This window comes from Herpailurus yagouaroundi, unplaced genomic scaffold (genome assembly GCF_014898765.1).
Source record: "Herpailurus yagouaroundi ecotype Mexico unplaced genomic scaffold, PumYag 163, whole genome shotgun sequence".
Lineage (NCBI taxonomy): Eukaryota > Metazoa > Chordata > Mammalia > Carnivora > Felidae > Herpailurus > Herpailurus yagouaroundi.
Window position 1 is genome coordinate 4,707,143 of NW_024412404.1, and position 26,959 is coordinate 4,734,101.

General features: G+C 40.8%; 1 long non-coding RNA gene across 2 annotated transcripts in view; it reads right to left on the reverse strand.

Annotated features, from left to right (window-relative positions):
* Window positions 1-26,959, reverse strand: part of LOC121036678 (uncharacterized) — a 56,811-nt gene that overhangs the window by 20,135 nt on the left and 9,717 nt on the right. The window contains exons 4-5 of one of the 2 annotated variants that reach the window (XR_005793433.1): window positions 22,806-22,997; window positions 19,185-19,250 (exon numbers count right to left, since the gene is read on the reverse strand). This is a non-coding gene — a long non-coding RNA (uncharacterized LOC121036678). The remainder of the gene's footprint in view (window positions 1-19,184; window positions 19,251-22,805; window positions 22,998-26,959) is intronic. The other variant, XR_005793432.1, reaches the window with a different exon arrangement.

Below are 26,959 nucleotides of genomic sequence, written 5' to 3' on the forward strand. Positions count from 1 at the left end.
GAAGAAGAAGAAGAAGAAGAAGAAGAAGAAGAAGAAGAAGAAGAAGAAGAAATACAAATCCGAGACTATAAATGGTTGGCTCCCATGGATGCCTGTAGCCTAATACCAATGGAAAAAATACATTTGCTAAATATTCATCTTTTCATAACTAGAATCACTCTCAACCACCATTTGATCCTTTGGGGATTCAAACTGGCAATAATAACATTAAAATGGAATTCTGTTGTTGTGTTTTGTTTTGTTTTGTTTTATTTTTAACACACAAAGAAACCAACTCTATGATGGTTTAATCATCTATGTTTTCTTGCTGCACTAGCAGATTGATTTTATGTATTTATGTGCTTTTTCGCCATTTTTCCTGAGGTCATAGTTACAGGCAGTGTGTTTAACCTTTGCATGAATTCCAATGCCAGAGCTAAATAGCAGTGAAGGTTTCCAGGACAAGTTCTCCTAAAAGCACATCCTTGCTAAGTCAGCTCTTCTCCTTAAAAATGTAACCCTTTTGGGGCGCCTGGGTGGCGCAGTCGGTTGAGCGTCCGACTTCAGCCAGGTCACGATCTCGCGGTCCGTGAGTTCGAGCCCCGCGTCGGGCTCTGGGCTGATGGCTCGGAGCCTGGAGCCTGTTTCCGATTCTGTGTCTCCGTCTCTCTCTGCCCCTCCCCCGTTCATGCTCTGTCTCTCTCTCTGTCCCAAAAATAAATAAAAAACGTTGGAAAAAAAAATTAAAAAAAAAAATGTAACCCTTTTAAGTGCTCCTAACTGAAAATTTATGTTTAATGTTTTCTTGGGTTTCATGTCCAGGAGATCCTTTTGGATGAATGCCATAACTACTTTGGGCCAGGATCAGGAAAATCTTTATTGTGAACATTTTGAGAATGTTTCATTTCTTGGATATATTTTCAGAGCTGACTAGTTGTTCTGCTTTGACAAAAGCCTATCAATTGGTTGGGTTTTTTTTCCCATTTTATTTTGGATCAGAACCCTCAAGATCTCATGTGCCCATTAGTCCCTGGCTAGGGCCAAAGATCAGATGACTTCCCACAGAGCCAAATATGGAGAAAACAAAACAAAACTCACTGGGTGGTATAGCAGGAGGAAGAAGAGGGATGTTCCACTTTCAAAACAGCTTAAACTAGACTGTATTCCCATGATGCAGGAAGAATCCCTCCCACATCATGCACATGTTTGATAGGCTATGGCAGTTAGTATTTTGCCCTCAGTATGCTCAGCTCATGTCCAATAGTAGGTAATGTGTGATCCCTGATCTTACATTACCTTCAATCTAGTTGAAGAATAAGCTGCTGACACCTAAAATGACTAGTAAATTGCTGGCAAACAGGTGCTAAAATAATGTCTGAAGACTAGTTAGTAAAACATACCAAATCTGTTTTTCAAAAATGTCTCAGTTCATAATAATTCTTATGTGGCTATTGACCATAAAAATGGCATCCCTAATAATAGCCCTTGTTTCCAATTTTAATTCAAGACTTCTAACCGTTGCTATTTTATCATTAACCTTCTAGTCAGTGAGATTCTGTTAGAGATTGATAGAATGATTTTTTTTTAAAGATAGAATGGTGGGACCCCAAAAGATACTAGCAGCTGTCAGTAAACTGTGTTCTAGTTATTTTGACCTAGAGATGATTATTATGACTCTATTATTGGAATCAAAACTTTTTTTTAAAGTAACTTACTGTTGTAACTGAACAAACCCCACAAATCCAAAAAGTCATGTGGCCACAATATCACATGAGGTGGTGAAATGTCAGCCACAGACATCCACCCAAAAACACTGTAGTGTTCACTTGCACAATCAAAACAAACTTAGTAAGCAGTACACTATGCCAAGCAAAGTACAGAGATGAATGAAAACAAATGGTTAAGTAATATACCAAGGAACAAATTAATAAAATTCAGTGTGATAATTACTATTAGCAAAAGAATCTAAAAGTATTACAGGAACACTTATAGGGAAGAAAAACTCTTTTTAGAAGGAATCAGGAAAGGCATCACAGAGGAGGTAACTTTTGACATGTGTCTTCAAGGATGAATAGGAACCATGAGCATAGCATGAGTAGCAGGCACAGCATATACACATACATGTAACATATATAACAACTATATTTACCATTTTGAACAAAATGAAGGTTAGAAGCTTGAGACACACATTTCCAAGAGACTGGCTTGGCATAGTTGGAAAAAAGGGCATGGGGGAGGCACGGGGCCAAGGATTGTGACTTCTATATTGCAGGATTGTGAAGATTATGTACATATGGAGATATGTATATACCCTGTTAAAGAGCCAGGAGGAAAACTACTAAATGCTTTTAAACAGAAGAATAATTTGATTAATAAGTAAAGGATATATAGAAGGAGAGATATGAGGTGGGCAAGGAAGGCCAATATTACAATAACCAGGGAAAAACATAATGAGAACCTAGACTATTTATATATTTGTTTTCACCATATTCTAGAGAAAACAGGAAGTTAACATCCAAAGATACATAAATATAAGGGGCATAAAATAAATGTGGAGCCAATGAAAAATGAAAAAACAAGGATCAAAAGGCTCCATTTGGGGTGGAGCCACAAATCAGGAGTTAAAAATAAATTGCTCTATATATTTGTTACTGATTGCTTAAGGGAAGTACAACTCACTCTTCTCGGTACTGACACGAGACAGGAACATCTCACAGAGCAAAAGGAGGTCTCTGTGAAGTCATGAGTAACACCCTTGATAATCTCTTTTCAACTAGCTCTCTGAAGATCTGGTTTGATACAGGGTTAGATTTCATCTTCAAGCCATCCTTCACTCCCTTTTCTGAGCTGAACTCTTAATAAAAACTGGATGTCCAAAGCTGGAAAGGGCTTCAACTAACAAGAGTCTCAAATTACTCTATGTTGCCATTAATCACAAGTCTTTTTGTCTTAGTAGATAATCAAGTTGAAGAAAGGACTGATATCTCTTCTAAAGGTTGAGGATGGCTCTTCATAAGAATGGAGAAAACATAAGAGAAAACCTTCTCTATAGAAGTGAGTCAAGGGAGGGTATATACAGGTAAGGGAGGTCCTAATAGAGGCAGAGGTAATGAGGATGGAGAAAAGAGCCAATGTTTGAGAAATATTTCCAAGGCACAAATTAATAGAGCTATTCACCAACTGGATATGAAAAATGGGGGGAAAATACAGTAGAGTTGAAGTTGCCTTCAAAGTCTTTGCTTGGACACTTGGATAAATGGTGGTGACAAAAGAAACAAAATAGGATAGAATAGGTAGGATTTCTGTAGAATCCAGAATCTGTAGAATCCAGTTTTGATAAAATAATATTTAAAATAAGGTGTTCTGGAAGCAATTAGAAATAGGCATCTAAAACTCTAGTGAGAGGTCTAGAATGAAATGATACACTTATATATTGCTGACCTTTTGGAAGCAGGTAGAAACCTAGTAGCATATGAAACCATCTTGGGGAAACCTAGAGAGTGAAAGATGAGAAGATGGGGGTGGAGGAAAAATAGGGTGAGAGGACCAAGGGGAGTATACTAAAGAAGAAACAGTGAGGGTTAGGCAGATGACAAGGAGTCAAGAAAATAATTCAGAAGTTGAGAACTTCTACTAGGGAAGAGTCATATTGCAGAAGCCCAAGGAGGAAGAGGAGGAGGAAATGGCCAATTGAGCCATCCCTACAAAGGTTTCAAGGGGGATAAGGATCAAAAAACAAAATGCCACAGGGTCATCAGTAATGTTAGTTATAACAGTTTCCATCGAAGTTATCTAGAGATCAACTCTACAGGCCTGATATACGGTAGAATGCAAAAGAGTGGAGAAAGCGTGTGTGGGCTACCCATACAATAAATCTGACTGAGGAATGAGGATAAGGCAGTAACCTGAAGAAGAGGAAGACTCAAGCAAACATTTTGGTCGACAGATGTTATCAAAATAAGGTTACTCACAAATAAGTCTGTGAAATTCCCTCTTAAATCCAACTGTCTAGAATTTCTATCTTCACAAGAAAGTAGCTTTATGAATTAGGGAAGCAGCAAGTTGCAAAAACAACAAACAAACAAAGCTAATGTGCTGGCTTCAAGGAAGAGAGATTTGTCTTACATGACAAGAATTCCAGAGGTAATAGTTAGGGCTGGGGCAGTGGCTGCACAGTGGAATCAGGAACTCAGACTCTTACTATCTTTCTGTTCTGCCATTTGTCACTCATGGTTACAAGATGATTGTCGCACCTTGGGTCTGCCTATCCACTTTGCAGAAAAGAAAACAAAAAACAAGGGCAAAGAGTAAAAGAGAAATGACAATTGAGTCTGTCTCTTTTTCTCAGGAAAGGAACAACTTTCTCAGAAACCTCACTCAATTACTTCTGCTTGTATTTCACTGGCCAGAATAGTGTCACATCGCCATCACTAGCTAGAAGTTGACTAGGCAAAAGGCAGTTATGGATAAAAGTTAGGTTATCCCTCACCATCACCCACAAAGAGTGTCTGTCACCCTAGTAAATGATGAAAAAAGTAGGTGAACAACCAAAATTAAAATGAAAAAATATATAAAATCTGCCTGAAAAAAAAAAAGACAAGCGTTAATTATATGCTTCCTCCAGCTACCTACTCAATGAAGAGAGCTCCCCGAGATAGAGTTGAGGCGAGTTTGTGTTAAAAAGATCATTGTCATTGCCTTGACCCTGGCAAATGGAAGATCACTATTCCAGACCCCAGCTTTAAATCATATACAATTAGACAATGAGGCATTGTCTATTCTTGTTGCAGATACGGTTGCCACCATTGCTATTTCATGAAGATTTTATCCCCAGGCTTACTTACTATCATTGTCAACATTACTCCTTACCTAATTTTTAGTGATTTAAATATCCAAGTAGATTATCTTTCCAAGAGGCTGGACTCTTGGTTCCTTAACCTCCTTCCCTCTGATGACCTTACTCTCCACCCTAACTCAGCTTCTCTTTCTCAAGGTCAAACTTTAATCTACTCCTTACCAAAAGCCACATCACTCCCATAATCTCTATTCTAACTATGTTCTCTGTCCTCCACCTCCTATCTTTTCACCTCTCTCCCTCTAGTGCCTTGACTCTGAGAATTGTTCCACAGCACTAGAATCTACAATCTATTGGTTCTACCACCTTTTTACTGTCCACACCACCCTCACAGCCTCAGTTCTTTACATAAATTCCATAATCATTTATTCCCTTGGGTCAGCCGTCAGTTCTCTTGCTCTGTCCTCCCTTCAACTTACATGACAAAACCCAATCTTGATTGACTCTCTACCTACTTCAGGTCTGTATCCAACAAGTTTAATATGACTGAAGAAAAATATAACATTTTGAATAGATTCACTTGAAATTCTTACTCATTAATTAGCAAGAGAGTCCTGAATGCTTCTTGGCACTCCTACTGCATTTTGCTGTTCCATTCACGTTTCCACCACACTAGACAACCATTCAACACCTTTCCTCTTTTCAAATTTCCAACCTCTTATCCCTATCCATTCTCATTTTTAGTTGATTATCATGCTTCTTATTTCTTGTAAAAAAAAATGGTGAAAACCAAAAGAGAAATTCCATGTTTCACTGTCACTTCTCCCCATAATACTCTGCTCTTATATCTGCCTTCCCACCTGTTACTATGGGTGAACTCCACAGGTCATGTTTAAGGTCAACCCCTCTGTTCTCCCTCTAGTTGTCTACTCTAAGTTGTCTCATCTTGTCTACTCTAAGACATTGCTTCAATGATGGCCTCCAACCCACCTGAGTAATCTGTGTGATCTCTTTTTAAAATCATTTCTATCAGTGTTCAAATATGCCAAAATTTCTTCCAGCTCAAAAAAAATTGTTGGATCCTCATACCCCCTCCAGCTGTCACCTAAATTTTCTGTTTCCCTTTGAAGGAAATATTAGAAAGGAGTTTCCTCTTCCCATTGTCTCCAACTTCCCTCTTCTTATTCTTTCTTGAACCTATTTCAATAGGACTTTCATTCCAGTCATTTGGCTAAAACTCTCTTCTAGGTCACCAACAACTTCCAAGTTACTAAATCCATGCTCAACTCAGGCCTCATATTACTTGACCTATCAGCAGCATGTAACAGGTAATCACTCCTCCTTGACATTTTCTTCCCTTGGGTTTAGGGACATCAAATCCTCCTAATTTCCTCCTAAGTCACTGGTTGCTCTCCTGGCTGATTCCTCTCCTCTTTGCAAATTCTAAACATTAGGTCACCCCAGGTAACCGCCATCAAAACTCATCTCTTTTCCATGTGTACCACTTTGCAAGATAAAAATTCTTATCTGGTCACACAGCTTTAACTCCAGGTATATACTGATAATTCCCAACTTTGTGTTTCCAGCCTGGACTGCCCTCCACACTTCTAGACTTCTACCTCTAGCTGCCTATACGATATTTCCACTGGGATATCTAGTAGGCATTTCAAACAAGATATCCAAAAACGATATCTGGTCTTCCCCTTCCCTCCTCCCTGGCTCCCCTGCATACTTCCCTACCTCAAAAGAAAGCAGCAGCATCCTTCCAGTTGCTAAGGACTAAAATCTCATGATCATTTTTGACTCTGTTTCCCTCTAAGCTCATATCCAACCCATCAGCAAATCCTGTTGGCTCTACCTTTAAAATCTCTCTAGGAATTAGCCTCTCCCCACTACCTCCACTGCTACTACTCTGGTACAAGCTGCCATCATGTCTTGCCTGAATCACTGTCATAGCTTCCTAACTTATCTCCTGCCACCACCCTTGTCCATCTTTAGCCTACACTCAACATGGCAGCCAGAGTGATCATTCATTATATCTCTCAGAGGAAAAGCTGAAGTACTGCAGTAGCATCCGGAATTCTTAACCTTCTTTGTGAAGTGAATCTCTCTGGCAGACAGTTGAAGTCTATAGATTCCTTCTCAAAATAACATTTTTAAGTACGTAAAAGACATGGGGTTAAAAAAGAAACCAACCATATTGAAACACAGTGAACAAAAATTAAGTCCAAATTTGTAATATGTGTATACATGAGCTTCTTTATTACCTTAAATAACAATATCTAGTAGACCCTGAGTACGAGTTTTTCCTCTGGACAATCTGGTCCTTGCTACCTCTCTGACCTCAGTTCCTACCATTCCCCCCAGTCATTTGGCTCAAGACACCCTGGCCATTTTTTTGGTCCATCAAGCATGCTTCTTCCCCAGAGACTTGGCATTTTCTGTTCCCCAAATATCTACATTCTGTCCCCCATTCAGGTCTCTGATCAAACATCACCTTCCCAGTGATGCCTTCCCTGGCCACTATGTTTAAAATGGCAACTCTCCTCCTATACCCATACCTTGGCACAACCTTTCCTGCTATATTTTCTTCATAATATTTATCACCACCTAAAAGATAGGGCAGCTAGACAAACAGATACATAATTCCCTGGTTAATTTTTTTATTGTCTTTTCACACATGCGCGCACACACACACACACACACACACACACACACAATTTCTATAAGGGCAGGGATTTTTATCAGTTTTGTTTATTGTTGTATTTATAGCACCTGGCACTTAATAAATATTTGTTGAGAGGAAAAATAAATAAGGTGAATTTCTGCCTCCTAGATGAGTGCCTCTGAGGGCTGCCTCCTCTGAGCCAGGCTTCAGGCAGTAGTCTTGCTCAGGGAAGTGATTGCCAACTTTGCCAAGTGTTTTGTAACGTCAAAATATCCATTGTCATACAGTCCCCCAAATGAAATTGATTACCTTTAAAGCCACACCCTAGCTGCACAGGCACTACACTGAGTTCTTGACTTGGGTGTCTGACCACTTGGCCACTTTCCTTGGTGCTAAAAGAGAATGGCCTGGCCATGGCCATTCTTTCTCATGTCAGGGCCTTTTAAATAAAGTTCCCCTCCATAGACCCAATAATGAAAGGAGAGGAAAGAAAACTCAGTGATAGATAAGATACTATAAGAGACTGTCAGAATCTTCACAACAGAATAAAATAATGCTCAGGGTACTATCAATGAATGCAATCATAAAAGAGCACACCATTTTCTTAACTGGGGCACCATCCAATCTATGCACAGTGGCACAACATATTTCTCCTCCAAAAATGCCAATTTCAAACTATGACTATTGATCTCTATCTAACCCTGAAAATTAATGATCCCAAAGAGAAAAAGTGACATTGAATCGTTAGAGAATTTCAGACAATAAAAATAAAACTAAAGGGGTTGTGGCAAGTTCGAGACTTAATAAGTGTGTTACAGTTTTTAATCCATTGTGTCTGGCATGACATATAGAATTAGAACAAATGGGCTTTGTTTGTTTTAGCTTAGTGGGCTTTTGTTTTGTTTTACTTTGAACCACTTCCATGTGAAGGCTCCATGGAGACACCCTGTTTTTCAATGTATCTTTTAGTGATTACAGGGTAAGGGGCCAGAAATGAAAAACAATGAATGAATCTCCATAGAGTACACTTTACTCTCCAAGAAGCATATGTCAGCATAATGGATGTGTAGTTCACTGGAAAAAGAGGTAACTTCTACCAGAAGGTATTAGGAATATCCAGGAATATAATATCATTAGGGAGAGATCTTTCTTCTTTTCTTTCTGTAGGCCCATATTCCTGCAAGAATTCAAGTTTCTCTTTTGTATGTCTTCTGCTTCTACAAGATTTCCTTTGATATTCATTTAATTTAATCCAACACAATGGATTTACTCCAATGGAGTCATAGGATTTACTCCAGATCCTACAGTTTTCTAAGAATATCTTTAAAACTTTAGGCCAGAGGCATATCTTATACAGGAACATATATGATATAAGGTGTGAAATATTCCTTGAGACTCCTTCTTTCTCCCCCAGGTTACCTGACTAGCCTGTCAGCCCTTCACCCACTGGCCAAGCAGAAGTTATAGAAGTTACTGAAGACAGATGCCCCAGGGACAAATCCACCTAATCCTCACTGAGGTGTGAACAAGGCACAACTGGTTTGGCAGCTCTTGTGCCTGAAAAAGAAGAGCACTTTAGGAGGGAGAGAGAGTTGAAGGAGAACATTTGGGGAGCTTTCAGCACTCTGTCCTTCCTCCCTAGCATACCGTGTAGTGGGATGGGAAGCTGCAATTTCTGGACATTTCTCCACTGAATTTTAGGGGGTTTGTAAAGTACAGGGACTGGAACCAGTTACTCATCTGGAGTTTCCTGGGAGGTAGGATCTGCCAACCTGCCCTGGCTAGGTGGCATAGTGAGTGAGAGTTGGCACAGATCACCCTTGAACTGTTCATAGAGCCAAGGTAGGTATGGAGGGGGTTCCTAAGGTTCCCATTGATCTAGGCCAGGCTGGGCCTTGGGAAACAGAAAAACAGAATCCACTTAAGTATGCATTATAGAAGGAATTTAGGGCAAAGAATTGGTTATACAGGTGATGAAGGAGCCAAGAGTCAAACAGAGAATGATGAAACAACCCAGAAATTAGCAAAGTAGGAATGAATATTAGCTCTAGGATGGAAAGACAAAGGAGGTAGTACTGGAATGCAAGGGCCAAAGACCATGGAGAACCCATCCAGTGGGAGCTGGAGCCACAGAGGACACCCCATGGCTGCCAGTAATGCCACCTACAATCTCTTGCCAATCCTCCTATTTGCTGGCTCTGGACAAAACCCAGCTGACCTGGCAGCCTGGACAACATAGCCTGTAGGATCAGCCCCTTGTGATAACAAAGGGTAGCAGGGGAAGGATGACAAATGAGCTCAAGAGTAAAATGCCTAAGACTGGCAGAGTAGCAGAAGCCAGATAGCCACGCCCCAGACACTTCCACTGTTGGAAGGAAGAACGTGGTGGGACCCCTGGAGACTGTTCTCCAAGGATGAAGGTGAGGAAGCAGTACTATCCAATGCTGCCCTGACATGTTCAGGCTAGAGAGTGCCATCCAACATGCCCCATGAGAAAGCAGCACCAGGTACTATCCAGGCCAAGAGAGCCACCTATCAGGACGGCTGGCATCACCAGCACCTGACAGCAGACCAACAAGAAACCAGTAGCTGGGCTCTGCTGGAAAGTCCTTGACTTCATCCCAGATAATCAATTTTCTTCCCACTCATGTACCCTCACCTGCAGGGGATCTTCCTCCCCTCCCTGCAATGGAAGCACACAGGCAAGCTCAAGGTCCCAGGGGGAGGGAAGAAAACTCCTTGAGAAACAGACAGAAACCATGAAATTGATGTTTTAAATTAGACAGCGGCTAAGGGTCACAGCACCTGATTTGGACTGAATATTCATTTGAAATGAGACTATTTTAAACCATAAGTGACTTAAAATATTTAGGATCAAACCTAATTTCACAGTTTGGGTGAAATTGAGTATCCTCTCTTCCAAGAGGGAATGGGAACTTGTCAAAGAAACATAAATGCTCCCACAAAGAAAATTAAGCATTGTTTGCACACAGCAGGGAGGCAACTATTCAGTAATTCCCAGTATACCAAATGCACAGGACATGCTTAAACCACAAGGGAAAAGCAGCTGGAGAGATGGATTTTCATCACTGTACATGTTAGCAGGCACAGCTGGAGAGCAGTGCGAGCAGCATGGTGGGCAAGAACTGTTCTCCTTCCTGTGATCAATCCAGGAAGATCTCATGGAGCAAACAGACCCTTGGATTTTTTGTAAGTAGGGCTAATGACCCGGCAGAGTTGGGGAATGGAAATTCTGGGCAAATAATGCTCCTTGCAGAAAGTTCAAAGACAGTGGTGAGAGTGAATGGGTCAGAGGTGTGTGTTTATTAAGCTCTTGTCTCTTAGCCGCAAGGCACTCTTCCATGCTCTGCTTTGTGATTATGGGGTTGGGAATTCAGCAAACCTATTTCACTTTTGCCAGCTGATCCTTCTAGGTGCTCCCGGGGGCAAAATAAAGAGACTGAAGGGGAAGGGAAAAGGGACTTGCTCATTCCTGTTTTGGTTTTTGCTTATTGTTTCTATTCCAAGACCTTTATCTTGGCAGTAGGTATTGGTCCCAGTTCCCTGAGTTTTTCCAAGGCTACTAGACCTTCCTCAGAGTTCCCCACACCAGTTGTCCATGGCCCCTCCTCAGTGGCCTAGGCCTTAGCTCTCTGTATACCCCCTTCTCCAAGATTCTAGATTCCTAATCACCCCAACCTCTTCCCTCTGTTCCCTTAGCTACTTTCGGTGATGCCTCAGTATTCCCTTTTGTGTATTTTCAGTCCTCCAGCACCTGTTTCCCTACTTCCTTATTAAATTCTATTTAAATGAGGAAAGATATACTGTGCTTGCCTTAACTTGATGACAAAAATCTGTATACCAAAGTTCAAAATATTTATAAAAGTTTCTATAGCAGGTTTACAATGGGACAGAGGATCATGGATTTGTGTATCAAGTGCTCTTGTTGGGTGACCTTTAGGCAAAAGTCAGGTCATTTATAAAAAATCTCGAGATTTGAACCTGTTGGGGGCATACTGAACACACAGAAACAAGTGGAACTGCTCAGGGTCTTGATCTGTCATTAACACAGTCATCAACCCCAAACAAAATACGAAGGGTCTCCTGCCAATTGTAAGAAGTGTCTTAGAAACGACCTGGAAGAGAAGATAGCCCAGCAGTGATGCTATTGCTTGTTTGAGAGGATTTAGAGCATAGAAGCGGCCCACTGGATCAAGCACCACGGAGACCAGAAAGAGTCACAGAGAAGAATTTCCGTGTGGGTTTAGGAGCAAGAGGATCTTCAGTGATCTTAGTAAGTGTGGTCTCTGTGGAGCGGGGGTGGCAGAGGCTGGCGTGGACAGACTCCAGTAGTGAGTCAGGGTGGCTTTTTGATGCATCATTTCATTAGTGCTTGGGAGTAGCTGCTAGGTGGAAAGCCACGTGGTGTCTGCTAATGCTGACCTCCAGCACTCTTGTCGGCACTGATTGCAGTTTGTGCACAACCTGGTGCATGAATTGAATCTGATAAGAAGCCTGGGAAATCATATTCTCCTCTACTCAAAACTCATTGTTAAGTAGACTACAAGGCATTTTTCCCTCCGCTCCCAGTGGCCCAAATCCAGCTGATGCTCCGGAATTGTTTAGTACTATTCTCCCTTTCCTACTACAAAAAGTATAAAAATGCATCCTAACACCGCAGAGAGATTTTCTCATCCCTGTTGCTCCATTAGGGAAGGGAGATGGATTTTCTCCGTCATGTGTAATTTCAAAGGATGGGCAATGCCTGGGGCTCTGGGGTCTGGGGTTGAACAGAGGGTGCTTGAATCCTAGCTGGGTCCAGAAACTTACTTAAGCTCTCTGACCTACAGTTTCTTCATTTGGATTGTAATAGAGATGATGATATTTTCCCCAGAGTGCTGCTGTGGGAAATAATTAACCAAGCATCTAGAACTGAGTCTGGCGTAGAGTAGGTCTTTGGTTAATGGGAGTCTTGTTATTTTCAGGGAGGATCCTATTTAAAATCATTAGATTGCTCGGTTATATCTCTCAAAATTCCTTCATAGAAAATAAATATTTAAACTCTGTTTCATATGCTTTGGGGAGATTTGCAAGTAATTGGAAGATCTTATCTTTCAGGAAAACCTTCTGATTATGCATTAGTTCATTCTCCATCACCCCCTCACAACAGGATTATGACTGTGCCAGCTCTCCATAGATTTCTGGGTCTAGAATAATTTCAGAATTTTGGGAGTTAACTGAAAGAAATGAGGGCAACGCTTTGGGGTAGAGGCCCCACTCCTTCTGCCATCCTTGGGGACTACATTTAGAGATGCCCACACTAAAGAGGTGTGAGGGACATGTGCAATTTTCCTCTCCAGAAACTATTCCCCTCTCCTCCTGCAAAGGCACTGATTTATTGGGATTGTTTACTTGGGGTTTGCTTGTGGTGATCCATTCTCCTTGACTCAGCCCCACAGGCTGTGAGATTCCACCCATACCTTATGTTTAACCCAGTAGGATCATGGCCCTCCATTGGCCACAGAGATCATTCAAGAGTGTGCATGTGACCTAAGTTGGTCCAATATGGTGAATTTCAAGGATTTGACAAGAAACTCTCAGACAACCTATTGCTCTTCTCTGATGGGTTTTGCCTTGTGGTGGAATAAGCCTGGAGTTTCTGGGGGTATGACGTGGAACCTGGAAATAAATCTATTCAAGAAGAGAGAAACTTCAACTCTAAAGCAAGTCAAAGCCAAATCAGCATCTTAGTTTTCAATGGCCAGAGACGGTAAATTCCCCATTGTGCTTAAGTCAGCTCAAGCCAGGATTTTTGTCACTGGAAAAATTTGTGACTGATACTAGAGGCAACCTGAGAGTATTTGAATCAGTACTCATCAGAAGAGATAAAATCCCGATTTTTCCAGAGCTGCTACAGAATTTATGATTGATTGCTTTCTCTCAGACACGACATCCTATATATCTGGCAAAGGAAATTCTCCATTGGCTGCCTCCAACAGAGAAATGGTAAAGAAAGCAAAAATTTAAATTAAGTAAAAATTCACATAAATTCATAAAGTACTTCCCTGCAGACTAAACTCCCATGATCATTTTGCGGATAAATTCTGATAACAGCAATATACACAATAATGAAGATAACAAATAAAGGCTTCTAACTATCAATAATATTCCAGGGGGTGTCAGAGCCCAAGTATTTTCAGTAAGATGCCTCATCTATGAAGGGTATAACCCTCCCCCTGTTCCTGCCTTGAGTAAAAGCCTCTTCCTTATGAGTCTCCAGCTTTCTGAGAGCACCCAGTGATACCCCTTTATAACCTAAAAAGGGTCTCCTTGGTGGCAGTCCAGATGCTAACTGCCTAGAATAGTAAGTGAGTTATAATTTGTACCAGAGATGTTGCTGTAATTACAATACAATGAAAAAGTCAGAGCTTTTAATTGTTTCCACTTTAATATAGACTTCGGGCTTGCAGACTAGAACTTAAGAAACTCAGCCAGCAGCAGTCTGAAAATCTGACATCCTTGGCTCATTGTCATCTTCATTTTTGCCCTGAGGGCCAACAAGGTAAATTGTCTCCGGATGCAGAGCAGTCTCTGGCAGATTCCAGCTGGGCTCTGTGTGAAGCAGCATCAAACTGTTCCTTTCCTCCTGCATGTTGTATGTAACAGCCAGTCCAGGGAGGAAGAGACCAAGGCTGGCCAGGGGCAGGAGTTTAAATGATGCCGATGGGGTCCACCCTGCAAACCCAGCCATCCTCAGGAATGTACCTTCCCATCACACCATATGGGAAGGTGCTTGGTCATGGTATGATAAATCTTTTTTTTTTCCTTCTTCCTTTCCCCTTCCTTCCTTCCTTCCTTCCATTTCTCTTTCTCTTCTTTCTTTCTTATTCTTCTTTTATTTTCTTTTAGTTTCATTTCATTCTCTTTCTTTCTTTCTTTCTTTCTTTCTTTCTTTCTTTCTCTCCTTCCCATCTCTGAAGCATTTGGAAATTTTCCTTAAGGAGTTCTGGTAGATAATAAGTAGACTTCTTAGACTGCTACTAATAGCTTCCATCATTGATTTTTTTTCTGGTATCACTTCGGGTTTTTCAGTTGTGAAAAGCAACATACACTGATTCTGGATAACAAGCAAAACAGATTTTACTGTAAGGATATGAGATAGCTCACAGAATTGAAGGAAAAACTAAAGAATCAAGCATGGAAAAATCTGAGAACCAGAACAAGTCTGGGATCTAGGCAGGAACTATGAACATTATTTTTAGGTCTCTGCAACAACCATTTTCCTTCATTGCAATAATTGGGCTAAAGAGTCAGATTCCTGGGTAAGAGAATTCCATGAGCCTAGCTTGGCTCAACTGCCTAGAGCTTGGATCTCAGAGTCCCTTGATTGACAGCTCCACCAAGACTGCTCTCAGTAGAGGGGGAGTTCCCAAAGGGTCATCAGGAAAAGAAAACGTTGTTCTGGGTGAACAACAACAACAACAACAAAAACCAGATGTCATATATAGTGCCTTGGATCATGCTGCCTCCTCTACTTGAATGTCCTTCCCCACTGCAGACTCTAATCCAGCTCAAACATCACCTCCCCCAGGAAGTCTGCAGTGACACAAACACATGCCCTCAACCAGCTGCTGAGTTAGACATGCCAGTCTCCTGGATTCCCTTCTCTTACTGCTCTTAAAACACTGAAGTGTAATTCTTTGAATGTCTGGCTTCCTTGAGGAAAGATTATTCAATCTTCTATCCTTAGCACCTAGCACACTTAAACCAAGTATTACAAATCCAGGAGGTACTATAGGGAATAAATAGACCCCCATCACACAATATCTCATCAGAGAGCTAACTGATAAAACCATGAGGCACTCAAGACTCATGTGTCTTGGATGATTAGTTGAAAGGAAAAACGGGCCAGTGATGAATCTTATACTTTACAGAATCTGAACTATTTTGACTTTAAGTTATAGTTGTATCTTTATTCAGACAGGATTCAACAATAATATATCAATCCAATAACTATCATCCTCAAAGCAGTATCAATACAAATTTATTAAGGATTTGTTGTAACTTTTGGAGCACAGAATATAAATACCTGTTTATTTTGTACTCAATACCTAGAAAGCAGATGCTAAGTAAACACACCAGGTGAAATAAATTAAATCAGAAAATTCACCTCAAATAAATGCTGACACCTAAGTTTGCCTTCCCACTGAAGATCTAATTCACACATCAATCACACCTTCCCATTCAAAGTCATAAGAAAATGCCCACAAATTTATAAAAGAAGTTGCCAAGTGATATTCATGTGGGTGCTTCTTGGTGAGGAGGGGGCGGGTCTGCAGGACCTGGTTGGCTCCCATGTGCTGTGGACTTAGAACATGTTGGGAAACAACTGGTGAGTGATTTGGATCCTCCTCCAGCCTCTCTCTGGCTGTCCCATGCAGGATAAACATGTTTCCAACCGTCTTCTCAAAGATTGGGTGAATACCTACCCCAATAAGCCTAGGAAACTCTGGACGTGGCCTTAATCTCCTAGGTCAGGTCTGCTTTTCCACTAGAGTGTGCCTTTGTGCAAATAGAAAAAGGCACTGCCTATTACATGGTCAGATTAGAAAGACTCTTCCTCAGACACCTGAATTAGCAAAAGGCCCCTACACGGCCATGCAAGGGTGCAGTCTTGTATCAGGGCCATTGCTTGGGGAGCAGAGCATGGACTATGTTTCAGACCCCACCTGGCCAGCACCTTTGTACAGCGAAGGGACTGCACACCTACACATGGCATCCCTGCCCTAGATAAGCCCTTTCTCCAAAGAAGAGAACATGAAGTAGATTCAAACCAAGTATTACAAATCCAGGAGGTACTATAGGGAATAAATAGACCCCCATCACACAATATCTTATCAGAGAGCTAACTGATAAAACCATAAGGAAGGCCAGTCTCAGCATCAAGAAAGGGAACTGGTTCTTTTAATTTTAAAATGCCAAACATATGGAAAAGTATAAACATCTTTCAACAACCGAGATTTAATAATAGCATTTTTATCATATTTCATCCAAATCTTATTGAAGACTTTCCCCACCAAACTACTATCCCCTTCTCCTTCTTCCATCTCCAAACTGTCTTCAGGTTGATATTTGTTCTGCCCATGTTCATTTCTGATACTTTCTAGTATTTTTACACAAACAACATATACGTGTTTAAAAAACAAAAAAACAAAAAACCGAAAAAACAACAACAAAACATGTGATTTAGCGGTGCCTGGGTGGCTCCAACTCTTGATTTCGGCTCAGGTCATGATCTCAACAGTTCATGAGTTCAAGCCCTGCATCAGGCTCTGCACTGACAGTGCAGACCCTGCTTGGGATTCTCTCTCTCCCTCCCTCTCTGCCCCTCCACTGCTTGCTCTCTCTCTCTCTCTCAAAATACATAAACTTTAGGGGTGCCTGGGTGGCTCAGCTGGTTGGGCGTCCGACTTCAGCTCAGGTCATGATCTCACGGTTCAGGGGTTCAGGCCCCGCGTCGGGCTCTGTGCTGACAGCTCGGAGCCTGGAGCCTGCTTCGGATTCTGTGTCTCCCTCTCTCTCTGCCTCTTCCCTATTCACTCTCTCTCTCTCAAAAATAAATAAATGTTAAAAAAAATTTTTAAAAATACATAAACTTTAAAAAAATAAATAAACATATGATTTAGATGTACATATATAATAAATACATATAAGCTACATATATTTTATGTAAACATATAATAAACCCAGTATAGTATAACATATAATAAACATATAATGTGAACAGTATAAAGTTTGGTGTGTTTGTATATTTTTATCTGAAAGGTATCATATAATTTAGCTCCTTCTGTAGTTTGCTATTTGTATGTCAATGTTATCCTTCAGAGATTGATTGATCCATATTGGTACATGTAGCTCTATCTCATTCATTTTAAGTGCTGTATAAGATTGCATTATATGACTAATTCACAACTTACTTATCTATCCTGCTACAGATGGGCCTTTATTCGTCCCAGTTTTTTGCCTTTCCAATAATGAAAATATCATTCTTTGTATACATGTGCAAGAGATTTTCTAGGATATATACTTACAAGTGGAATTTCTAGGTCTTAGGTTATGCACTTCTTCGATTTGATAGATATTGCCAATGTGCTCTCCAGGGTAATGTTGCCGACACACTCTAACCAGCAATATGTGAGATGTGTCTCCCCACAGCCTAATCAAAACTGGGTTTACCAGATATTATCATTTTGGCCAGGCTCAGGGTGTAAAATAGTATCACACTATGGTTTTAATTTGAATTTTCGTTGTTATTAATGAGATTAAGTTTATTTTTCTGTGAGGGTCCAGTTCATATTATTTGCCCACTTTTCTTTGATTATCTTTTCTTATTGATCCATAGGAATTTTTTAAAATAAATTTTTATTAAGAATTCTTGGTTGGTTATAGGCATTATAATATCTTTTCTAAGTCTGAAGCTTATACTTTGTTTATTGTGTCTTTGTTGGTACAGAATTATATTTCAATATAATATTTTAAAACTTTTCCTTTTGGTGTATGCCTTTTGAGACATAAGCCCCTGTGTTTAAAAGTCCCCTATGTTTTCTCCTAAAAGTTATAAAATTTCCCTTTCATATGTACATCTTAATTCTATGTGGAATTTACTTGTGTCTAAACACTGAGGTAGGGATTTCCTCTCCACCAATTATCCCAACACTTGAAGAATAATTCTTCCCCTCTCTGTAGGTTTATATTGCTGTCTCTGTTGTGAACCAAACCCATGTGTGGAGTCTACTGTTGAGACCATTCCATTTTTGTACAGGAAGAGATCTGCTCTCCTCCTGTACAGATACCAAGCTCCTTCATTACTTTCAGAAAAGGCAGTTTTACTGATAACCTGAAATGATGCCATTCTTTGGGTGAGATGAGAACACCTCCAGGAAGGGCAATGCTCTAAATCAGTGACAATGTGACATACATATCTTGCTTGGATTCATTCCAATCTACCAATCCACTGAGAGAAGCATCAACAGAGAAAATCAGAGAAAGATCCAGGGCACTCAGGGCTTCCAGAAAGGGGAAAGAAGATAGATTTGGATAGAGAGGGTCTTGGACAGGAAAGGAAAAAAAATGTAATCTCCAATTACTCAAGTTTTTTTATGGGCCTAGCCTTGAATATAAATACACTTGTCTAGAAATACGGTATTTTGATATATAAATGTACCCCCACAGCATTGTCTACCAACTCTTACCATAAAATCATAACCAGAATCATAGCTTACATTTACTGACACATAGGCTAAACACTTGATAGGCATTATTTTATTAAATCCCCTAACATGGGTAATGTCCTGGAAATATACATGAGAAAATTAAAATGCAGAGAAAGGAAGTGACTTGTACAATATCACACAGTCTAGTGAGTGGCAGCAGCTTACATTCCTTGCTACTAGATTACGTTGTCCTCCATGCTGCAAAATGTTCCACACTAGAATGAGATTATCTACTTTTGAGGGGAGGGAGTTAATTTTACTTTACCATTACATCCTCAAACCAAGTACTGTGTTAGTCACACAATAGGCTTTCAATCAATATTTGTAGACAAGAATGAATAGATGCATATTGGCTGTGGGGTCTGTGGTTTCTGAGTCATGAAAGGCCTAAGTGGTTTACTTAGGCTGGGAGAGAAGAATCTTCACCTTACTTCCTCTGAAAGCCACGCCAAACCTCTTTTCTACTTACCCTCAAATGATGGGCGGAGCTACAAACACACAGCAAGGTACTTCTTTCTACATAGATCCTGGAAGCCTACAAACACAGTTGAAGATGGGGACACACAAAGATCAGTACAAGCCACACTTCCAGCTTGGAGATTTGCTTCCAACCTCTGGATATCTTCCCATTTTCCATATATGTCAACATCACTGGCTTTGTTTCTCGTCAGAGGCAATACAACTGTGTCTCCTCACAAGGCTGCGTGCTAAATCTGAAAAGTAGCTTGCAGCTCAACCCCGCAAAGGCTGCTGCTGCAGTGGGGATTCCCAGCCAGTGCAGAGGCCCCTGCTGCTGAGTGGAGTTCCCCAATGTGAGATGTAAGTGGGCCACTGAACTCATTGGTCTCTGGCCTCTTGGGGATCATCAGCACAGTGACATCTCCCTTGAAGAATTGGTTTCTGGGACAGCATCTGCAAGGAGGTGGCAGCCATGGTGCATTAGGAGCTGATTGTGAGTCTCTCCCCAGACTCTGTAGAATTCAGTGGATTGATTAACCTGTTTGCCATCTCTGAACTAAGCTCTACTTCAGACTCTACTCAGGCCCTACACTGTGGTCCCTGTTCTAGGCATAAGTGTTTAGGAAGCCTTCCATCTGAGAAAGTGTCTCAATGTTAATGTCTTCGTGCTAGGAACTCTTGTCTGCTGTCACAATCATTTTCTTGGATTCTGACACTGACTCACAATTCCCTGGAAGCTCTGTACTTTCTCTGAGGCTACGAGGCTCCCCAATAAGCCCTTAGTTAGACCACCAGTTAGCTGGTCCTGCCACTCAGGCACCACTCCTTGCCATGGATTTGCACATTGTCTTGATCCTCCACATGATTTGACATGCAACTGCATGGCCTAGTGAAGACGCTTCACTTTCAAAATCCATGCATCCATTTGATAAATATTTCCTGAATACGTACTATGTTCTAGATACTCTTCTAAATACTATGACAATAAACAAGATCCTGCCCTCAAAGACTTACATTCCAAGGAGGAGGAAAGAAAAATCTATACATAAATAATGATTTAACATGGTATCCACTAGTAATGAGCAGCACCAAGAAGAAAAAACTAAAGGTTAGAGAACAGGGAGTAACCTGGGGAAGAGGTGTCACTTCAGATAAAGGAGTCAAGAAAGGAGGTAACACTTGAAAGAGACCTGAAAGAATGAGAGAGAAAGCCACATCAAGATTTGGGGGGAGAACATACCCAGCAAAGGGGCAGAGATGGAAATGAGCTTGGCAAGATGGAGGAAGAGAAGGTAGGCCAGGATGGCTGGAAGAGAGGGAGAGAGAAAGAGAACGGGGGGGGATGAAGCCAGAGAAACCAGAGCACAGGGATCAGACCACAGATCACATGGATACCTGAGGCCATGGTGAGGCCTTCTGATTATACTCCGGTGTGCTGGAAAGCTGTTGGACAGTGGTAAGCAGAAGAATGATGTAACCCAGTTTACGTTTTTAAAAATGTGTGAGGAGACAGACTGCAAAGCACAAGAGTGAAAGCAGGGAGCCAGACAGGAACCTATGCCATCAGACCAGAGGAGAGATGGACTGAAGTGGCAGTGGTAGGGGTGAGAAGTGCATCATATGAGCATATATTCTGTCAGCTCTTACTGATACATTAGATGGAGAATGTGAGGGAACGAGAGGAGTCAAGGATGACTCCTAGGGCTTCCTGCAGTCCTGACCTGGTGTAGAGGTATGGAATGAGAAAACAAGCATATGGACATATGCTCCTCACCAGTTATTCCTTTTGGAGATGATTCTTCCTGGCCTGTTAGACCCCAGCCTGAATCCCCAAACCATCATCTGGCATCTAGCCCAAATAACAGATTTTATCATAGGAAGAAATGAAAAGTTTCATGCATATACTCTTTGTAAACTGATCCAGTGACAGGAAATCCCCAGGAAGGTGGTACTAGGGATTCCTGAAGCCTGTCTAAGGCCCCCCAAAACCCAGCAATCACATTGATTATGGAATAAACCAGAAAAAGACCATTGGTAGGCCTAGCAAGTGTGTGGCACATGTATCACCTCCCCTTGCCTCCAAGTCCAAGCCCACACTCATAAGCCCACTGTAATCAACAATGTCATTTTTATTCAAATTAATCACAGTCAGCCTGACAGATGATTGCCATTCTGGCTCCTGATTTATCATAATGGTCTAATTCTTCAAGCTCTGACACATCCTTAGGTATCCTTTGACAATCTCCTGCCTGGGACAGCTTTCAGCCACATTATGAGTGGCACAGAAAAGGAAATCTATTTATTAATAAGCTTTGACCCAAACACTTTACATGGACCGTATTTTCACATTTCAGCACAGTTGATGACAGTGTTAGTCATACCCAGGCACACTCAGGCACCTCAGTGGCCCCTGTACTCACTAACTCACCACTGTGTTCTCCCTAACAGGTCTAGTTCCTGAGTGATTCTGTAAGCCTCACACCTTTGTTTACCTCCTTCCCAACCAGGACCCTTATCTTCCCATTCTCTCTACAAATGATGCCAGGAGGCGATAGTTACATTTCGTTCTGCCAAGACATCAACCAGCTGATGTGCAATGTCCTTATCCCATAAAACGATGCCTTAACCCAGTAAAACAGATCACTCTGTAATACCCTTAAGGTAACATGTTCATAATGGGAATTTTTGGAATTGTGACAGAACTTCTGGGAAGAAAGGTATTTCTGAGCAGGGAGTTTTTAGCACTTTTACACGCTTTACACCAGATAGACAAGGGTCCAGGTGGGTCTCTGTCTGCCACTGCATGCCATAGAAAGCCAGCCTTTTACTGCTTATGACCAAAATAAAGGAAAGGAGTCCTACTAAGAACCATTTTTAACAGTCTTTGGGAGAAGAGAAAATTAATATGCTATCCTGACTCTTCCAAAGCTCTTCAACTAATACTATATATATAACACCTCAACTTCTAGGTATTACTTGGAATTGATTTCATCCACACCAAACTGCATGAACAAACGGCCCCAAAGGGAAATTTCTTAGCCGTGTATAGTACTCTGACCACATCCTGCCCAGAAAGGAGGGGCTGAGTTGTGGGTCACTGTCCAAGGCATTTAAACGCACAGTCCTTTTTTTTTTTTTTCAGTTGTTTATTTTATTTGGGGCTATGCACTTGGACTTTTGAGAAAATTCTTAAATTTTTTTAACAAACCCCACCCACACAAATAGAATGACTCACCCCAGAGGGGTCTGAGTTGATGTCTGGTAAGGCAGTGAGATTAAAGAATTGCTTTAAAAAAGCAATGTCCTAAATTATCCCTGTAGCAATGGCCTCTAGGAAGAAAGGCCCAGAGAGAGGACATCCAGATACTCTTTCATAGATATATCAAAGTCCCATCAGAAAATAATGGCACACTCAATTTGTGAAATATGAGAAGAGTTTATGATAAAGAGGCTCTTTTCAGAGAACTGGCCAGGGTATGGGGAAACAAGAAATAGTGTAGCATCTGGGGCAGCAAAAACAGTACTCCCTTTACTGTCCCTAGGCCTCAAGAGGCCATGAGAAAGAGCTGTTTCCAAGGAAAGAGAATTGTGAGGAGAGGGTCCCTAACAGGTGACAGGAGCTATGACTCACAGTATTAGGATCCAGACAGTCCACATTGTCCTCACAGGAAGGGAGCAGAATAAATACCCCAATTTCACTCTTATCTGATTGCCAGATCTGCTGGTGCGTCCAACTGGCCAATTTCAACTGGAAGCCCAGTGATCAGTCCACAGGTCAGCCTTCCAGGGCACACACCTGGGTGGAGAAGGGTGGGCACTGGATCTGGGGGGAGGGGGGGAGTGGGAGGTGGTAATCAGAAGACACGCAGCAGATATGGTACATTTGTGTATAGAAAAATAGAGCAAGTCCAAGAAAAATATGATAATGTTTTGAGCCTTCTCTGGCTCTAAAATTATATAACTCTATTTATTTTTTAGTATATAATTTACAAATCTCTTTCCAGATTACCCAAGCACTCCTTAAAAAAATGTTTTTAAATCCAGGGTGGGAAATAGGCTGTGTCTCACATGTCAATTCCAATCAGTGGGTTGTACCTTCCTACATGGTCTTGTTGAGGACTGGGAGGCCCAACTGGGCTTGGCAGTGCTACAAGCATGCCACTATGAAAGTATGCACACCATGGACTGTGGAAGGGCAAAGCAGAGAAGTCCTCATATCCAGATCCATATTCATATTCATATTCAGTGAACCAAAGCAGAAGGAGAAATTGGGAATAATTATCCAGGTAATCTGATTTAAAATAAATTTATCCAAAATATTCCCTTTAAAGTGTGTGCATGTTTATGTATTTGCATATAATTTCGATCTATCTGCTTTCTCTAGTACAAAATTTTTCTTATATGAGTATAGCATACACTATTATCATGTCAGCTTCTGGGAGCATGAACAGTTGATACTTCTGACTGTATCCGACTGATAGCTTTTATGACCACATGTCCAAATGGCACAGGTGATCTTACAAAATGACTTGTTACTTTTAAGTTTATTCTCCTGACCTACCGTTTACCATAGTCCACTATGGTAGTCATGAGCTATATGTGGCCATTTCAACTTAATTAGAATTAAATAAAATTGAAAATTCAGCTAGCCACATTTTAAGTATTCAATAGGTGTATATTAGTGCAAATATAGAACAGTTCCATTACTGCAGAAAGTTCTATGGGAAGCTTCTGTTCTAGAATCCAAGGCTTATTGCTGGACACAATTAAAATGATGTCTGTAAGCCTCACTTAGGTATTTTTTATTAAGCTTTTTATTTTAATGCCAGTGTAATATTAGTTTCAGGTGTGATTCAACAATTCCATGAGCATCACCTGGTGCTAATCCCCATCACCTATTTCACCCATCCCCCCACCCATCTCCCCTCTGGTAGCCATCAGTTTGCTGTCTATAATTAAGAGTCTGATTCTTGGTTTGTCTCTCTCTCCCTGTCTTTTTTTCCTTTGCCCATTTGTTTCTAAAACTCCATAAATGAGTGAATCATATGGTATTTGTCTTTCTCTGAGTGACTCTTTTCACTTAGCATTATAGTCTCCAGCCCCATCCATGTTGTTCCAAATGGGAAGAATTCTTTTTTTTTAATGGTTTAATAATATTCCATTGTGTGTGTGTGTGTGTGTGTGTGTGTGTGTGTGTGTGTGTGTATACCATATATATATACATATATATATACCACATCTTCTTTATCTATTCCTCTATCAGTGAACACTTGGGCTGCTCTCATTATTTGGATATTGTAAATAATGCGGTAATAAGCACAGAGATGCCTTATCCCTTTAAATTGGTGTTTTTTTTGCATCTTGGGGGGAAATACCTACTTAGGCATTTTAATATTCCTATTATGTCTCAGGCAACAAATTAAGTGTTTTATAAATATTATCTTCTGTGTGTGTGTGTGTGTGTGTGTGTGTGGTGAGATACTTAAGATCTGTCAGGATATTTCAAGTGTAAAATATGGTGTTATTTACTTACAGTCACCATTCTATACATTAGATCCTCAGAACTTATTCATCTTATAAGTGAAATTTGGTATCCTTTGACTTACATCTTCCTATTTTCCCCTCCCCCAGACACCAGCAACCACCATTTTACTCTCTGTTTATATGAAATTGGCTTTTTAAAAAAATTTTTTTAACGTTTATTTATTTTTGAGACAGAGAGAGACAGAGCATGAATGAGGGAGGGTGAGAGAGAGAGGGAGACACAGAATCCGAAACAGGCTCCAGGCTCTGAGCAGTCAGCACAGAGCCCAACGCGGGGCTCGAACTCACAGACAGTGAGATCGTGACCTGAGCCGAAGTCGGATGCTTAACCAACTGAGCCACCCAGGCGCCCCGAAATTGGCTTTTTTAAAAAGATTCCACATGTAAGTGATACCATACAATATATATCTTGCTCTGTGTGGTTTGTTTCACTTAACATAATGCCCTCCAGATTCATCTGCACTGTTGTAAGTGGCAGGATTTCTTTCTTTTTCGTGGCTGAATAATATTCCATTGTATAAACCCCACATTCATCCATTGCCAGACATGCAGGTTGTTTCCACATTCTGGCTATTGTGAATAATGTTGCAATGAATGTGGGAGTGCAGATACTTCTCTTTCAGATCCTGCTTTCATATCCTTCAGATAAATACCCAGGAGTGGGATTGCTGGATGATATGGCAGTTCTATTTTTTTAATTTTCTGAGGAACCGCCATACTGTTTTCTAGAGGGGCTGCACCAATTTACATTCCTACCAATACTGTGCAAGGGTTCCCTTTTCTCCACATCCTCCCCAAAATTTGTTAGCTCTTGTCTTTTTAATAATAGTCATCCTAACAAGTATGAGGTGATATCTCTTCATGGTTTTGATTTTCATTTCCCTGATGACTAGGGATGTACCTATTGGCCATTTGTATATTTTCTTTGGAAAAATGTCTATTCAGGTCCTCTACCTGATATCTCACCTAACTGTCACAACCACTGTGTGAGGGAGGAATTATCATTCACATATTATAGATAAGGCCACGGGAAGCAACTTATCCCTTAACCACAAGGAAGTAACTAAAAGAGCTCAGATTCAAAACTAAATCTTCCTGACATCAAAACTCATGTTCTTTACCATTATATCTGCACCTGCAGAAAAAAAAAGGCAACTCTCTTGAACAATTCACTTGTTTTGTGTTTAACACCTGAGACACCCTAGAGATATTAACTAAGTTGAAATGCAGTTTATTTTCCAAACCAACATATTTTCCTACATAATAGTCACCTGTTGTTCAAAATGTACAATAGAGTGAAGTATGACCTTGAATTAGCTTTTCCTCCATCTTTAGTACTGTAAATAGAAATTAATAAGCAAATAAATTATTGTCGTGATACTTGTTTTATCTGCATCAGTCAGGATCCCATCAAGAAATAAATGGTACACTTCAGGAGAGTTTAATAAAGTGATGACTGTTTATCAAGGTGTGGGCAGTATTTAGGAAAAACAACCAGGAAAAATGCATACCCTATGGCAAGCAAGAGTGGGGAGCCATTACTACCCAAAGCCTGCGGCAGGGGAGGACCAAGGGAAGGAAGCACTTACTGGCTGCTATAAGGAAAAGGTGATTGATGAAAGCTGTAGACTTTTGCAGAGGGACACAGTGAACTTAGAGTGACTCAGCAGGGACAGAGCCACCTCACTGACCAACTGCCCTCCAAAGTGAGGGTAAGGTTGTCCACTGAGACTGTCCATACAGTGCAGGCTCCTGGATACCTAGCAAGATGGAAAAGTAGAGAAAAGGGACACATACAAGATACCATGCATATTATATTATCTATTAGTGTTATTTGAAAAAAGACTAAGGACAGCAAAGCATGAGGTTAATGTTAACAGCAATAAGGCTGACTAATGACAGACTCCTTTTCACATCACAGAGAGTCACCATGGTCAGTTAGATCCTCAAGGTAGATGAAATGCTCACCCTCAGGCCCAAGTAGGCATGGGTCTTTTTCCCATCACTAGTTCAAGAACAGTAAGTGAATATTAGACTTCACTATGGGATTTCTTTCATGCCATGGTGTAGGACATGCCAACTATATCATGAAACTAACCTGAAGCAAACAGGCAATTAGTTTCCAAGAACATTTGCTTGACTGAAAAGGCTGCAAGGTTAATGGCCCAAGCACTGGCAGTTAGAGTCACAGTACTGAGCACAAGGATCTTGTGTGGTCTTAATTCTAGGGCCACTTCTAAA